General features: G+C 33.6%; 1 pseudogene; it reads left to right on the top strand.

The window, feature by feature from the left end:
- Positions 1 to 666: 666 nt before the first annotated feature.
- On the top strand, positions 667 to 17,765 carry LOC144371891 (tyrosine-protein kinase Yes-like; annotated as a pseudogene).

The following is a 17,765-nucleotide window of genomic DNA, read 5'->3' as shown; positions in this document are numbered from 1 at the left end:
ATATCTTTATTTCATTTTTATGTGGTGCTGAGGATTGGAAGAAGTGCCTCACATGTGATGGGCGCACACTCTACTACTGAGCTACAATGCTAGCCCCAGCAATTGCCTTTTATTGTTTAGTTTATAATTCCTTCATAGTTTTCAGTATATATTTAAATTCAGTATATACTTAAATTTCCAGACCCATCTTGTTTTGATGTGTGTATTCAATTGTCACATCTTTAGAATGTGTCCACTTAAAGTAGTGATCTGAAAACCCTTCAACTGTGAGTTTCTGAGACTGCTTATATTTTAATATTTACAGCTATATTTTGAATTAATATTACATAACTGAAGTTATGAATGTTCACTCTTTCAGAATTTACCAGGCAGTCATCATTCACCTGCTTTCTTCTGAATGTTATAGGATGGGAAAAACTACAACTAAGAATTACTGTTTTTTAAAAAGAATTACCTTTAAAGTTACTATTTGTAGTTTATTTGCTGCTCAATTTAAGTTTTTATAGTTGTCATATATAGAATAATGGGACATAATTTAATACTGCTTTTTTTCTGGGTAGCAAGGATGGGAGGATGCTTTATTTAAAGTCATATTTTCCATTGTATTTTTTTAAAGTATGATGTATATTAACTATTTCTCAAAATACTTGCCTGTTTCCTCTGTAGATTTGATAATGGGCTGCATTAAAAGTAAAGAAAACAAAAGTCCAGCTATTAAATATAGAACTGAAAACACTCCAGAGCCTGTCAGTACAAGTGTCAGCCATTATGGAGCAGAGCACACTGCAGTGGCACCATCATCTTCAGCAAAAGGAACTTCGGTTAATTTTAGCAATCTTTCCATAACACCATTTGGAGGATCCTCAGGGGTGACTCCTTTTGGAGGAGCATCTTCCTCATTCTCAGTGGTGCCAAGTTCATATCCTACTGGTTTAACAGGTGAAATTTAAATGGATAATTATGTTGCCTGTTTGAGAACATAACCTTGGGCAGTACATACTTATGGTCTATTTGCTAAGAAAAATATCTTACTGGAGGACTTTTAAAAATTGTATATGTGAAAATTCAATATCTAACATAAAAATTAAAGTCAATATATATATATGGTTCTGGGAAATTTGGTGACAGTTTGATAGGGTAATACTTTTAATTATTTCATTAATTTACCAGTAATTATTAAGCAATTAATATGTGGCAGGCACTGGGAAAATGAAGATTAAAAACATACATTCCTCTTCCAAGAATCTTATAACTTCTCAGGATTAGAAAGTGCTAACTAGTATTAAAGTAATCCAGTAGTTACTTAATAAGTGTTAATTATTTGGCATTACAGTCACGATAATGCAGTATTTCTATCAGATACTATGACTTATAAAAGAAAAATCCTGAGGCTCAGAAAAAATTTTCCCCCAGAGATTATAAGCATAAGAGCTTGGATTCAGTGTCATACTGCAGGACTCCCATTTTTACATTATCATATCTTTTCAGAGAACAGCAAGAAGAGATAGTTGACAATCTTCCATGGATACAGAATGCCCTAAAAAAGTAGATTTTAAAAACTTGAAAAAGAGAAAATGAGCTCTTACATTACATGAGGGCTCCCGCATCAGGATGCTTTTCCCTTGAAATAACAAAGCACAGGTAGCTAAAGCAAAGAAGATGAACTTCAAGATTCATTTGTGTGGCAGTTCCATGATATCAACAGGATTTGGGTTTATTTCATCTGTTTCCTTTTTATCCTTAGGCATAAACAGCTACCAGCATCAAATGGAGTAACATATGTCCTTATTTTTTTAAAAAATATATTTATTTATTTATTTATGTATCTTTTAGTTTTATGTGGACACATTATTTTGTTTTTATGTGGTGCTGAGGATCAAACCTCTGCCTTATGCATGCTAGGTGAGCACTCTGCCACTGAGCCACAACCCTAGCCCTAACATATGTCCTTATTAACAGCCTGTGGGGGCAAAGGAGAAATCTCTGTCACAAGCATGGATTATAAATTTGTCTCCTCAGTTTGTTCACCTCTGAACCAATAATAGTGAGGACTGCCATACACTGATTCTGTTAGACAACATTTGGAGAATATTGGACATCACCACAATCACAGTCCTAATTCCAGCGTTCTGACTGCAAATATTTCAATAATCTATGGCCATGATGATATTTCTGTCATTAGTAAAAAGTTTAACTTATTTTCAGGATTATATGTTTTTGAAAGTTACTAATTCAAAATGATTAAAATAAATTTTAATACTTAAAAGACATACTTTAGTTACTTTAAATTTTTATTGATGTGCAGAGTGGACATGGTGGTGCACACCTGTAATCCAAACAACTGTGTAGGCTGCGGCAGGAAGATCACAAGTTTGAGGCCAACTATGGCAATTTACAGAGACCTTTTTTCAAAATAAAAAAGGGCTATGACTGGGGATGTAGCTTAGTGGTAGAACTACAATCTGGGCACAATCTCCAGTACTGAAGAAAAAGAAAAAGTATTTATTCATATGAAATACCCCATTCAAAGATGTTCACTTATTAACTCTTGTAAAAAACAGAGTGTCTTTGCATATAGGTATAAGAGATGGGCAAGACAAACAAGGCTTCTCTCCTGATAGAGTTTACCTAATAATGTTGATTGAACAATAATTAGTGAACAAACAACTAAATAAGTTGAGATCAGTATTTCTTAATTCTATGAAGGAACTAGCAAGAATAATTGGTAATGATCCTGTAGTTGATCAGGGAAAGCCTCCTTGAGAAGAAATCATTTTAACTGATATTTGTTTAATGAGAATGAACTATCTGCAGACCTCAGGAAAGAGCAGAATTTCTAGGAAGAGGGAATAACAAACACAAAGTTCAAGAGAAACAAATGGACTGGAAAGTTTTTAAGAACTGGTGGGAAGAACAATGTAGGCAGAGAGGAGAGTTGTATGATGTGATATTGATGTTAGGATACCACTATTACTTAGTACTACATAGACTCTAGTAAGGAGTTTGGATTTTTTCTGAAGCTGGGAAGAAGCTCATCAAGATTATATGTAAAGGATTTTGCATAATGGAATTCCCTTTTAAAAAAAATCATTCTTGCTGCTCTGTGGAGAAGTAGATTAATTAGCCAGTACTCATAGCCCCAGCAGTCCCAGTAAGAAATGACATGGATTGGGATTTAGGGGGCAGCAGTGGAAATGGAAAATAGATAAATGAAATATTATAGATGTAAAACTGGTAGTATTAGTAGTAGAATTGGCTCAAGTTATTACCTGACTTGATTCTAGTGCTATTTGCTTAAATAGAGAGGATTTGGGTAAATACAGGTTAGAGAAGAAAAATCAAGAGCTTCATTTTGTACATGTTTTAAATGGTTATTACACATTTAGTAGTGATGTCAAAAAGCAGTTGGTACATGACTAAAACTTGGGATAGAAGCCAGATGAATGAACTTTGGTTTGCTATTATTTTATATTTAGAGACAGTAGATTTTATACTGCTTTTTACATTTTGTATTTAGAGACAGTACGTTTTATACTGTTTTCTACATTTCATATTTTTACTTAGTCTGTAATTTTACTAACTGCCTTTCTTCCTACCATTAAAAAAAATCTATTGATGGATGCATGTAAACTAACCATTGATATTTGCCAAGTCAGCGGAATTACATTGAGTAAAATATATACATATTGAAATTAAGAATATGTTGGAAGAGAGCTCAGTGATAGAGCATTTGCCTTTCTTGTGCGATGCCCTTGCTTGTGCGATGCCCTTGCTTGTGCGATGCCTTGCTTGATCTCTAGCACTGAAAAAAAAATTAAAAAAGAATAAGTTCAAATCTATAGTACAATCTAGTGACCATAGCTAATAACAACGTATTGTAGTCTTCAAATTTGCTGAGAAATTTTAAGTTTTCTCACCAAAAAAAAAGAAATATGTGAAGCAATGCATATGTGAATTAACTTGATTTAACCATTTCACAGTGTATTCATGTTTCAAAACATTGTGTCATATGTGATAAATATATACAATAAAAACGAATTATATATTATGGGAAGTTTAGCCAGAATACCTGTCTGAAATAATTTTAAGCACTGACAAGTCATGCATATTGTATACATTTGTTCTATTGTTATTTGTTTTGCTTACATATAATAGTTTGGCTGTTCAGTGCGCTCTTCTCTTAAGCATCTGCACATGTTGCTAAATATGAGTTATTTTTGGAATTTATACTTTATAATTCATATCGGCCATGCCATTAAACTTCCACGACAAACCCAACAGTTTTATTTTTAAGGTAAGTATATAGTAAGTTAATCTTACTAAAACCCTAGTGTTTAGTATTAATGATTATGGATGTAAATGTTCACCTGTTGTTTATAAGAAGTTGAGAAGATTAATGTCAGTAGTCTATAGTGCTCCAGTAGTGTTCTTCCTTCCAAAGAATTGGTTCGAAATTTGACTGTCTTTTCAAGCCAGAGGCATTGGTTCAGAATCAAAATTAAATTTTTTTCCGAGTCTATAGAGTTTTAGAATATGTAAACTACAGTGATTTTGTGGAAGGTCTTAAGAGAACATCTCATTATTTAAACTCCAGCTGCTTAGAGCCCCAACTTTTAGAAGCCCCAATTGTCTAAAAATAGATTTTGAAAACTAGAGAGAAAAAATAAGATTTTTGCTGGCAATATTTTTTTATTTCTCTTTTGTTTCATTTTATCTATATAATTTACCTTGGTCTTTTTTTCCTTTGCTAGGTGGTGTTACTATATTTGTGGCCTTATATGATTATGAAGCTAGAACTACAGAAGATCTTTCATTTAAGAAGGGTGAAAGATTTCAAATAATTAACAATACATAAGTGTTGAGTATTCTGAGAGGGAGAAATACAGACAGACTCTTGTTCTTTACATTGAAACTTATAAGCTAGTTTATGATCTGGAGATAAGCATGACAGGGTATGAATCTCTGACCTCTGTGCTGGATAGATTTAGTTCCTTGAGACACGTGACATAATACTGCCTATAGAAGTTACTACTTCTACAAATTGTGCTGCTGTGGTTCAGCCATAAAGAGTAGAGATTTAAGAATGAAGAGTTGTAGCTAATAAAAAATTTTTTTTTAAATGAAGAGTTACTGAGGGGGCATATGCAAATATATTACTTTAAAAATCTTTTATAAAGAAAATTCTTTGTTCCTATTTAAGTATCCAGATGATTTAAAGATCTTTTCTTTTTTCTAAAAAACAAAGCCAAAAAGTTGAATAAGGAACTTTTGTACTCCCAAATGGACTAAATTAAGTTGCTTTTTCCTTATGTAACTCTCAAGACTTTCTGTCATTTAGTGATCCACATAGAAAATTTGATCCTTGTTTTGGAAAACCAGCCCATAATTTCATTAGCAAGCATAACAATCACTTATAACTTCTTGAAATATATACTTATAGTCCCTTTGATTCCAGTCAGGTTTCCCTCTATCCTTGTTTCCATCTGTTACCAGTTATTGTTCTAGAATGTAAAATACGATCATGACTGACTTGCTTTAAAGCAAGTCAAAAAAAAAAAAAAAACATGAATAGCCATCGTTCCCTCAGGATTTATTATGTGTTTCTTCAAATCCTTTTTAACTCTACCAATCAGCCATACTGTAGTAGGTGGAATTTTCTAAGTACACTAGAGTTTCTTGCCCTTTCCATGCCTTCACACATACTACTTTTTTCTGGAGTGACTGTTTCTCCATTCTCCTCCTTCTCTCCCTTTTTCTGTCGCTTCCTTTGTGCTGGGGATTGAACCCAGGGCCTCCTGTATATTAGACAAGTGTTCTAACATTTATGCTCTACAACCCATGTCCTGCTATATTGTTTCTATTAGGTATTAACATAGCACCTTATGCAGACTTCAGTCCCAGCTCCCAGGGAACTTTTAATTTGTCACTTAGCTTGTCATTCTTTTAGGTTAGTAGTTCTCAACCTGGGGCAAAATTACCTGGGAGATATTTGGCAATGGCTGGAAATATTTTTGGTTGTCATCAGGGTGTTGCTACTGTCATCTACGAAGTAGAGGCCAGTGATATTGGTAAACATCCTACTATGCATGCAGCAAAGATTTATCAAATCCAAAATGTCAGTATTATTGAGGCTGCAAAACCCCACTCTAGACTGAGTTATTTAAATTTAAGGACTGTCTTTTTACCTTTTTTCCACACATCCTGAGTGGCATCTATCACTCAGTAGGTATTCGGTTCATATGAATCATGATTGCTTATCAGGATCAAATACAATTCTATTTGTATGTTTCAAAATAATTAACGTACTAGAAAACCAAAAACCAAATGTACGAGTTTGTAAATGTTTGAATTACCAAAGGGCTTTCCATTTCAGTTTTTGAGAGCAAAATCAATGAATATTTTTAAAATTTTGGTATAAAAAATACATTTAATCTTTTTTTTTTAAATTTTTTTTTTTGGTCAATGGTGCCTCACACATGCTACGCAAGCACTCTGCCACTGAGCCACAACCCTATCCCTACACTTAATTTTAAGTAGTGAATGTCATGTACATCATCCTTATTAGAGACTAATATTTGTTCTTTTCATATTACTTTTGTAACAGTCAAGGTTTTTATACCACAAACCATATAGTTCTCATATTCTGAATTATGACTTAATTTGTGTATATTGAATTATTTTTAGATAACATTTTTCTAGAAATTGAGCTTTTTATTATTGTTTATTTGTAATTGCTTTTCTATAAGGAGTGCTCAGGCCTCATAATTTTTTTTTCTAAAATGACTAAAACAAGAACATTATAATTTTGTGTACTGTTAAAAAGAAAAGCATTCAACAACAACAAAGAACTATTGATATGTGCTAAAACATAGATTAACCTTGAAAAAAATATATGCTGAATGAAAAGCCAGTCACAAAAGACCACATAAATCATTCCATTTATATGAAATGCCCACAATATTCATATCCATAGAGATGGACAGCAGTTAAGTGGTTGCCAATAGTGGAAGGGGTTGGAGGTGATTACTCATAAGTATTGGGGTTCTTTTGTGGTAGTAAAAAATATTCTAAAATTTATTATGAAATGGCTATACAGCTCTATGAATATATTAAAAACCACTAAGTTTGTACCTTAAATTGGGGAGTATTATGGTAAGCAAATTATCTCAAGCTCTTAAGAAATTCAGACAAAGATGAATAATTTGAAAGTTTATTCAAAACTACTTAGTTCAGTATAGTTTATTGTCTTAGGTTGAAAGAATTGTGAAGAGGAATAAAAGATACTATAATTGAATTTTTAGTGTATGGTGTTTGGGGCTTTTGTTGTTGATTTATTGTAGTAGTATGTAATTATACTTTTGCTTAGTCTTAATTTCTTTAATTCATTTAACTTATTTTTAAAATGTTGTTCTTTTACAATGTTGAGTTTAATTCTTGATCAAGTGAATGCATAAGTAGAAAAATGGAAGTTATATCTTTCATTTACTTGAAATAAGAAAATGCAATATATTATACGTTGTAGTAATTGTTGTTTTATGTGTTTCAGGGAAGGAGACTGGTGGGAAGCAAGATCAATTGCTACAGGAAAGAATGGTTTCATCCCTAGCAATTATGTAGCGCCTGCAGATTCCATTCAGGCAGAAGAGTATGGCAGTACTTCATATTTTATTGATTATTTTGATTTTTAAAATGTTTTAATGCACATTCTACTTAGCCACAATTTTACACACACACAATTACATACCAGTCTTAATACAGCTAATGTATCATTAATAGATGTTACTTGAGAATTCATAATTAATGCTGTAGCTTCTGCTTAGATTGGTATCCTGAGTAAATCTTAATCATATTTTTATGCCTTGTCTTTTTCCTTTAGTTTTCCACTTAGTTTTTAAAATTATCTAGTCCTTTTCATATTCTGCAGACTTTCTTCAAAATTTACCTCAGAGAGGAGATTGTTTCAGTGTTTAACTACTTGATTTAGGTATTTGCATTGTGGTTATGTAGGACAGTATCCTTGTGTTCTACAAAGCATACACTGAAGTATTTAGGGTAATGATTCAGCATTTTGGCAACATTCAGTCAGTTCAAAGGGGAAAAAAGATGTAAACACATGCACCCAACATATAAAGGAAGGTGGGAAATAAAGAATATAACAAAGTAAAATATTAACAGCTGGGGAACTTGGGAGTTCTGTGTACTATTCTTACAACTTCTAAAATGTTAGAAGTCAATTTCAATAACATATTACTTTTTTGGTCCAACTAGTTGTTCTGGAATCCATAAATAATAACCTCTTTTTCATATTACAACAGTTAACACAGCATCTTGCATATAGCTAGGGGTTATCAATACTTGTTTGTTTTATTAACATTTGCCTCAATTACTATTTTTACTATAACATTTGTTACTTTTGTTCTTTTGCCTTCTTCACTGTTCTGTGAGTCTTTTCATAGCAAAGATTGTCATTTTTATTCATTAAACTTTATTAAATCAAACTCATATGAAATTAGAGTTCCTCATAATTTGAATATTATATACTTAGATCTTATCAATACAGGTGATCACATGTTATCAGAGAACAACTTCTGTTCTTCCTACCTGTATGTGTCACTGACAGAAAAGATCTGTTATTCTGTCTTTCTTCATTTGCTGTTTCCATGACTGCCAGGTAGAGTTCCAGTGACATGTTGAGTAGTCAGTACATGGAAATACTATCAGATATTTTAACAGTGATATTTGTAAATTCTTATTTAATAAATAAAAATTTATGTTTTACTATATCCTAAGCATGTTCTGTAGCTATTCTTTGTCAGCTCTCCTATCCTATTTCACTCTTATTTATTTATGAATATAATTTTTCTGACCTTCAAACCTTCCCAACTCAAAACATCATTAATATTTTTTTTCTAGATGGTATTTTGGCAAAATGGGGAGAAAAGATGCTGAAAGATTACTTTTGAATCCTGGCAATCAACGAGGTATATTCTTAGTAAGAGAAAGTGAAACCACTAAAGGTATGATTACTATTATATTAATATAAAATTTTGTTTGTCCAGTATTTTAAGAAAGAGATAATAAGCATTTATTTTCTTCCTCCCAGGTGCTTATTTCCTCTCTATTCATGATTGGGATGAAGTAAGGGGTGACAATGTGAAACACTACAAAATTAGAAAACTTGACAATGATGGTTACTATATAACAACCAGAGCACAATTTGACACTCTGCAGAATTTGGTGAAACACTACACAGCTAAAAATTATTTCCTCATGCTCTGTTGTATGAGAACAAAATTCATGTCCTCATCTCTCTTAAGGGTTAGCATACTACTACTTTATACACAGTATGTGCCCAGTGTATGTTAGTATTCTAGTTTTAAAATGAGAACAGGTAGTTCTTAGTATCTGAATTGGGTTATTGGATAGTGTGCTAAAATTAGACTGTTGTTGAAATTTTTATATCTTACAAGCATAATTTTTACAGTGGAGTTCCATTTCATAATGTACAAATACATTTTGAGGCTGGGTACAGTGGCACATGCCTTAAATCCCAGCAGTTCCAGAGACTGAGACCAGGAGGAGAGTGGGTCCAAAGCCAGCCTCAGCCAAAAGCAAGGCATTAAACAACTCAGTGAGACCCTGTCTCTAAATAAAATACAAAATATGGTGTGTCTCAGTGGTTGAGTGTCCCTGAATTCAATGCCCAGTACCCCCTCCCCCAAAATATATTATGGAAATAAATGAAAAACATAAAAGCAAATATTTTATTTATAAACACAGGTAAGTAGCTAAAGCTAAACACTTTGACACAAAAAGCTGTATCACATATCCTCTTGGATTACCTTCCCCTTCAGTGGCTGATCTCCTAAGATTTCCTAGAATATAAACCCAATAAAATATGGTCTGAAGGTATATTTTTCTTAGAAGATTAACCTGTGGCAACTATAGATATTCTTGTCTTTCAAAGATTTTGGAAATATTCAACTGTGGAGTCTTATGTCTCAGAATTTTTCATTATCAATTCATTATGTAAATGCATCTAAGTCTTTAAATTATTAGTACTGGAGGAGGGAAAGTTTCCATGGTAATATCTTCTTCAATGACAGGTAACTATAAACTGAGTCTACCAAGTCAATCAGCAGTCTTGACATCAATCAAATATGTTACCAAGCAGTGCCAACACATAATTGCCCTTGCTAGAATAGAAAATTTGTATGGTTGGTAACCATTCTTGATGAGAATGGGAGGAAACATGTCTCATTTACAATAAGAAAGACTGTATGAGAAAGATGCACAGATCAAGCCATTATAAATCTAAAGTTCCTTACATTGTGGCTCTCTTATTCAAAATTCAGTTAACTAAGTGAATTTTTTCCTGCTGGGAACAGTGGTGTGCATAACTGTAATCCCCATGGCTTGGGAGGCTGAGGCAGGAGGATTGCTGGTTTAAAGCCACCCTCAGCAATTTATTATGGCCTTAAGCAATTTAGCAAGATCTTGTTTCAGAATATAAAAGGGCTAGGGATGTGACTCAGTGGTAAAGTGCTGGGTTCAATCTCCAGGAAAAAAACAACAACAAAAAAGAAATAACAATTAATAAAAGCATTCTCTTAGGGATCAAATAAATCCCATTTATTAAATCAGAAATTTGGAGGTAGACAGACCTGGCTTTGAATCCCATCACTTATTAACTGTGGGACCTTGAGAAAGTTTCCTAAATTTTCCAAGCCTCATTTTTATGAGCAATTTATAAAGAGCCAAATTAACATAATAGCTAGAGCATAAGTATTCAGTAAACAATAACATAAAAATATATTTAACAAAATGTTTCACTTCTTATATGTGGGTTTTTTTTTACTTCTTGTAAACAACTTCCTTTTTGTTTTTAGAGAAAAACTTATGACAGTTTTTCTATAATTTATGAGCCCTTTTTAAGCATTTATATACTCTGTAGCTTAATTTTTATACATAATTCATTTTACATTGTAGTTTTATTCATTTATCTAGAACATGCTGATGGTTTATGCCACTAGTTAACAACCGTGTGTCCAACTGTGAAACCCCAGACTCAAGGTCTAGCAAAGGATGCTTGGGAAATCCCTCAAGAATCTTTGCGACTAGAGGTTAAACTAGGACAAGGATGTTTTGGTGAAGTGTGGATGGGTAAGAAGCCTGAATTTTTGGTTTTTGTCAATTTTTAGCCACAGATTAAAGTGCCGCAATTTTATTACAAATATATATATATATATATATATATATATATATATATATAATATTAAATATGTAATATAATTGCTATTCATTGAAATTTGTTCTAAAATCCCTTAAAATATTGATTAAAATAGTAAGAGGTATTGTTTCTCTAGGAACATGGAATGGAACCACAAAAGTAGCAATCAAAACACTAAAACCAGGTACAATGATGCCAGAAGCTTTTCTTCAAGAAGCTCAGATAATGAAAAAAATTAAGACATGATAGATAAACTTGTTCCACTCTATGCTGTTGTTTCTGAAGAACCAATTTACATTATCACTGAATTTATGTCAAAAGGTAAGTGTATATTAGTATCTTTTGGAATATTCATGTTGGTAACTTCTTTACAAAAGAATCATTCATTTCAGTTTTTATAAAAATGGAGTCTTATTGCATAGTACTTTCTAATTTATGATTATTTTTGGAAGCATTTGAAAAGAGAAATGGGACATTTTGGTTTTGTTTTTGTTGTTTGCTAGTCTGGGGATTGAACTCGGGAATGCTCTACCACTAGAGTTATATTACCAGCACCCCCCCACACACACACTTTTTTAAAAATTTTCTTTCTTTCTCTGTCTGTCTCTCTCTCTTTTTTTTTTTTAATTGAAACAGGGTTTCACTAGGTTGTCCAGGCTGGCCTTGAATTTGCCATCCTCCTGTCTTAGCCTCCCAAATTGCTAGGATTACAGGTATGTGCCATCATGCCCAAAAAAATGTGACACTTTGTTAATGAAATAGTGGTTAATTCCTGTTATTCCGGAGGATTTACAAAGTTTTAAAGGATGCCTAGGCAGTTTGAATTTATTTTGAAAGTAGGTGTTTTATTTTTAAATATGTTTTTTAGTTGTAGATGGACACTCAGCACCACATAAAAATAAATGAAAGTAGATTTGACTGAAGAAAAAAACAAAATATACAACAAAATATACAAACTGAGTTAAAATGAGAAAATCAGAATGATATTCATGTAGTACTGAAGCAAAGAAAAAAGGTAAAATTAAAGGAAATTTGTTTTAATGTAAACACAGTCTGTATACTCAGGACTCCTAGAAACTTCTTTTCTCCACTACTGTCAACTGCAGTTTCTCCATCTTTCAAACACAGACCACAAGGTGAGATCTTCTGTAACAGAGCTAGTTATGGCCAAGAAAAAGAGAAAAGAAAGTTGATGTTCTTTCCTCTTCATCCCTAGGCTACTGATGCTTTAGAAGAAGGACGAGTAAATCTGCAAGTATGCTTACTGGCTCAATTTTTACCCATTTGAATTTGATCTTTTTTTTTCTTTTAAGTTGTAGATGGACACAATATTTTTATTTTATTTATGTATGTTCGTGTGGTGCTGAGGATCGAACAAAGTGCCTCACATGTGCTAGCAAGCACTCTACCACTAAGCCATAACCCCAGCCCTTGATCTATTTTTTAAGTTATTTTATTTTTTTACTCTCTTGAATCAAACTAAATAACTGCACAGGTTATGTTACCCTCTCTATAGTCTACCTTGTCCAATGTTATAGTTCCCTCTAGTGGTAACAAGGGCAACAACAAGACACATATTTACTATAGGAATTTTTTTTTTCTCAAAAGGGACTGAAACAAACTGACATAGCCTGTTAATTGATAGTCAAAACATACCTAAACCCAATAATTCATGGCTCTCTTTGGGAAGAGTTTCTACTGTAAACAGCTTCCTTTTCAAAGAGTACTCTGGTTTAACTAGAATACAAAGGAGAAAGGGATAAGGAAGAAATTTAAATCAAGACATTGCTAACAAAAGAAATATAATGGAAGTAAAGCTAATGGTTCACTTATCTCTGTATTACTTTAAAAATTATTTAATTTTGAGAACATGTTAGAATTCTGTGTTGTCAGATATCTAGTTTAGGATTATTTCTAGGTAAGAGGTTAAGAATACAAGATAACAAAAGTCCTTTCTAGTTTTGAAACTCAGAAATTCCCCATTTTGGTTTTTAACTTAGCAGTTGGCCCCTATAATACATCCAGACTCATTGCCTTATGTGCTCCAGTGTAAACCCACTGTTTTGGACAGATAGATTTTTTTCATTCCTTGCTTCCATTACTTGGAATTTCTTTTCCCTATCTCCTGGCCATTTGTTACATCAGTTGTAATTTCTCTTTGTCTCTTTGAGCTTGGAGCCATTCTTCTGACTTTCTGTTTCACAGCATTGTTGTTTAAGAAAACAATCCAATTTTATGTTTTATAAAATAAATCTTAGTTTGAATTTGTCTGATGGTTTCTCTTTATTAAATTGAAGCATGTGTATGTTTTTAACTAGTGATAGAGAGAGGCAACAAATAGACATTTCTTCCTGGCTTTTCTCTTTGCTGTATTCATAGTATTTTGCTTTTTCATTATAATTTCTGCTAAAATTAAGAGACATTGGTCAAGCCAGCACTTCCACAGAAGCTCATTTAGTTATAACCATATCTGAATTCTTGAATCATATTGATTTAAAATGTTATATTTTTTTGAGGGCTGTGGCTGTGGCTCAGTGATAGAGTGTTTGCCTGGTACATGTGAGGCTTTGGGTTCGATCCTCAGAACCACATAAAAATAAATAAAATAAAGTCCATCAACAACCGAAAAAGTATTTTTTAAAAAATATATTTTGGGATATAAAACTTAGAATCTTGATCAAAGCAGGAAAGAATGACACCAATTTGATGACATTTTCTGTAGGGAAATGGAAAATGGTACATTTTTCCTTTTTTTCATGTGTTATAAAGAGAATAAATTTCAGTTTAGGGGTCTTTTCTAGAATCTTTGAGGTAATTATTCAGAAATTTCAAAACTACAAAAGAAACTTTTTAAAAAAAAAAGTTGAGAAATTTTGTTAGAGTTTGGTTATTTGGGGGTAGAGGAATATTTATGTCAATCTTAATGTAAAATCTACTTATTTTCCATGGATATTTCACTGTCTCTTACAGGAAGTTTATTAGATTTCCTTAAGGAAGAAGATGGAAAATATTTGAAGCTTCCACAGCTGGTCAATATGGCTGCTCAGGTATTTGCATATAGATATATCAACTTGAATTGAAAGTTAACATTTAAAATGTAGAATAATCTTACCTAAATAATATGGTTTATGTAGAAAAGTAAAGGTATTTTAAAACAGAAAGGAACGTTGGAGATAATCTAGCATGAGCTCCTAGTATTACAAATAATATAGTATCTAAAGACCAGAGGGATTTAAAATTTTCAAAACTTATTCATAGCAGAACATATTAAAACTAGCTATGGAACTCCCAGTTCAGTGCTATCCCATATATTATGACCCTTTAGAAAGCATTTTCACAGATACAAAATCTATTTATATTTCAACAGATAAATCTGAGAAAATTAAAATGGCTGGGCATGGTAGCTCATGTCTGTAATTTCAGTAACTCCCAAGGCCGAGGCAGGAAGATTACAAGATCCAGGTCAGCCTTAGCAATTAAGTGAACCTCTCAGAAACTTAGTGAGACCCAGTCTCAAAATGAATAAATTAAAAGGATTCAGGGAATGTAGCTCAGTGGTAAATTGCCCTGGGTTAAATCTCCAGTAAAAAAAAAAGGAAGAAAATTAAAATGGATGATTAGTCTTCCAAAGAAAATATTAGAAATCTAAAGTGTATGCTGAATTTTTTATTTACTATGGTCCTAAACAAAAATTAAAATGGCAATATGCTGTTAAGAATGAGTCTTTTGAGCTGGGGTTATGGCTCAACGTTAGAGTGCTTGCCTAGCACGTGCAAGGCCCTGGGTTCAATCCTAAGCACCACATAAAAATAAATAAATAAAGATACTGTGTCCATCTACAACTTAAAAAAAAAGTAAAAAACATCTAAATATCATGCTCCTTACCAAAAAAATATATATTAAAAAAAAGAATGAGTCTCTTTAGGCTAGACAGACAGAGTAGTACACACATAATCCCATTGAATCAGGAGGCCAAGGCAGGAAGATCACAAGTTTAAAGCCAACCTCAAAAGCTTAGGGAAACCCAATCTCAAAATAAAAGGGTCTAGGGATTGTAGCTCAATGGTTAGTATGCACTCCTAGATTCAGTCCCTGGACCCCCCCCCAAAAAAATCTTTTTTAATTCTTCTGAATTTTTTGTTTTACTAAAGTGTAATGTTTCTATTCAGATATATTATAGGTGTTCGAAGGGCCTTTATTGAACTCAGTTGACATAACTGGTAATGCAGCTTTTACTTCTCAGTGAGCTTCCACATGGCCACAGAATCTGGCAGTTTAGAGGAACTTTATACAGAGGAACTATACATATAACACTGGCATATTCCAGGCCTTGAGGTCAAAATTCTAGATACTCTGTGTTAGGGTATCTGAACCTTTTTTTTTTTTTTAAGTCAGGTACATGTTTTAGGTTTTAGGAGCCATATACAATCTCTGTCAGACCCCATCCTCCTCCTCTTTACAACTCTTTAAAAATAGAAAAACCATTTTTAGTTCTTGGGCAATATAAAAAGAGTTTGCAGGCCACGTTAGGCAGCAAGTTCATTTACTTTTTTTCACCTGTGCTTACAGGGCATCTTAGGCTGTGCCTGATGCGAACTTTGATAGACTTTTATCCAAAAGTTCTAAATAACCCTGTGACTTATCTTTTCTCCCAACTACTGACACAGGAAGACATTAGGACATTTAGCTGCTAATGGTTACTAGATACACTAAGTGGTGCCCTCAAAAAAGGTGTTAGATTTTTGGTGGGTTTTTTGGTGGTTGTGCTGGGGATGTGTCCAATTTTTAAAAGCTGGATTTAGCCTGCTTTTTTATTATAGTGTTTTCTATTTTACCTACTAGCTCCTAAGTTCTATGCCTGTTACTGTCATCTCCTTTTGAGATATATGATTTTCCAGTGATCTATTAAACATTAACCAAAATTATCTTCTCCCTGGTTCCTTCTGCATCATGTTTTGTATGTATCTGTTTTTTCCTTTCCAAGATTGCTGATGGTATGGCATATATTGAAAGAATGAACTATATTCACCGAGATCTTCAAGCTGCTAATATTCTTGTAGGAGAAAATCTTGTGTGTAAAATAGCAGATTTTGATTTAGCAAGATTAATTGAAGACAATGAATACACGGCAAGACAAGGTAAGAGTACTTTTATTTAAATGCTTGTAATCTATTGTCCTTTGTTTTTTTCTCATTTAAAACTCTTTTCAATATGCAGTTTTATAGAGTAAGAATAATTACAGGTCCATCAGCAACCCACACAGGACTCTTAGATCCCCACTCATGCAGGAAACCTGGTGGTAACTGTCCCACAGGATCCTCAGCCATAACTTCTGTGTAGACTCCCATTATCAATGTGGGCTCCCCCAGTGTCCCTATAGGAACACTACAATCACTGCCATAGCTCCATACATGTGGTAGCCTGCACCTGGGGACACTGGACAGGGTCTGTAGATAGCTGCCAGTACATCTAGATCTCTGAACATGCCACCGAATGCCACTACCAGGCCAGACACAACCAACACCCTATCTCTGAAAGCAGTTGCCTCCAACTTGGGACACATTTGATGCCATCTTTAATAAGGGCAACTCCTAGCTTGGGACACAGGCTGGGGCCTAGAAGCAATATCAAGGTACCTAGAATCCCGAAATCTCCCCTCTCCCAAGCAGCTGCTAACCCCGCACAGTGCTTGCAGCCACACAGCAGGTCCATAGCTTACAGAGCCTGGTACTGCTCTGTTCAACATCTCTCTCTCCACAACAGGGAAGCAGTCCCCAGGGCACAGCCCATAAGATCTCTGGAGAGAGGAGATTCTGATTGGGAAGTAGAAAGGGGCAAATGAAAAAGAGTCCAGAGACTAAATTAGAGGCCAGGAATTGTGAGGTCTCCAGGTGGGCCCAAGACGAGATCCTTGGGGTGCAGTCTCCCATGTGGATTGACAAGTGCTACACCATTTCCAGGAACTCCATCCCAAGACCAACCCTCCCACCCTAATAACCTTCACCATCCTGAGGGTGGAGACACAAGTAAACAACCCCAACTTGTAGAAGAGAAAAGAAGCAGAAAAGATACTACTGAAGTCCAACAAAACAATCCTGTATCTTCTTTTTAGATTTTTTTTCTCTTTTCTCTCTTCTCCCACGTTTACATCCCCAACATTTGTAAAACAAAAAACTTTTCATAGATTAGGCTACTGATATCTGGAAGGTCTGATTACTATATTACAGTTCTATTGTATATTCTTTTATCTCCTATTTCTACATTATTCATTTCTTATTTTTTATGTTTTGTGTTTTGTATTCCCTCTACTGTCTTCCCACTAACTTGTCTCCCCCAAAACACTTTCTCTTTTCTCCTGCTACTATTCAACTTCTTTTCATTACTCTTTAACTCTTGCTAAGATCTAATAACTCTATATCCTCATCTCCCACCTTCTTAACATCTCAATCTATACTTCACTCCTGGTTCTTTGTCCATCACAGGAAATTGTAGACCTATTTGCAAACCTATTGTTTATGTTGTAGATAATGATTGA

Source organism: Ictidomys tridecemlineatus, chromosome Y (assembly GCF_052094955.1).
Source record: "Ictidomys tridecemlineatus isolate mIctTri1 chromosome Y, mIctTri1.hap1, whole genome shotgun sequence".
In the NCBI taxonomy this organism is placed as follows: domain Eukaryota; kingdom Metazoa; phylum Chordata; class Mammalia; order Rodentia; family Sciuridae; genus Ictidomys; species Ictidomys tridecemlineatus.
This window is presented reverse-complemented; position numbering and strand designations above follow the sequence as displayed.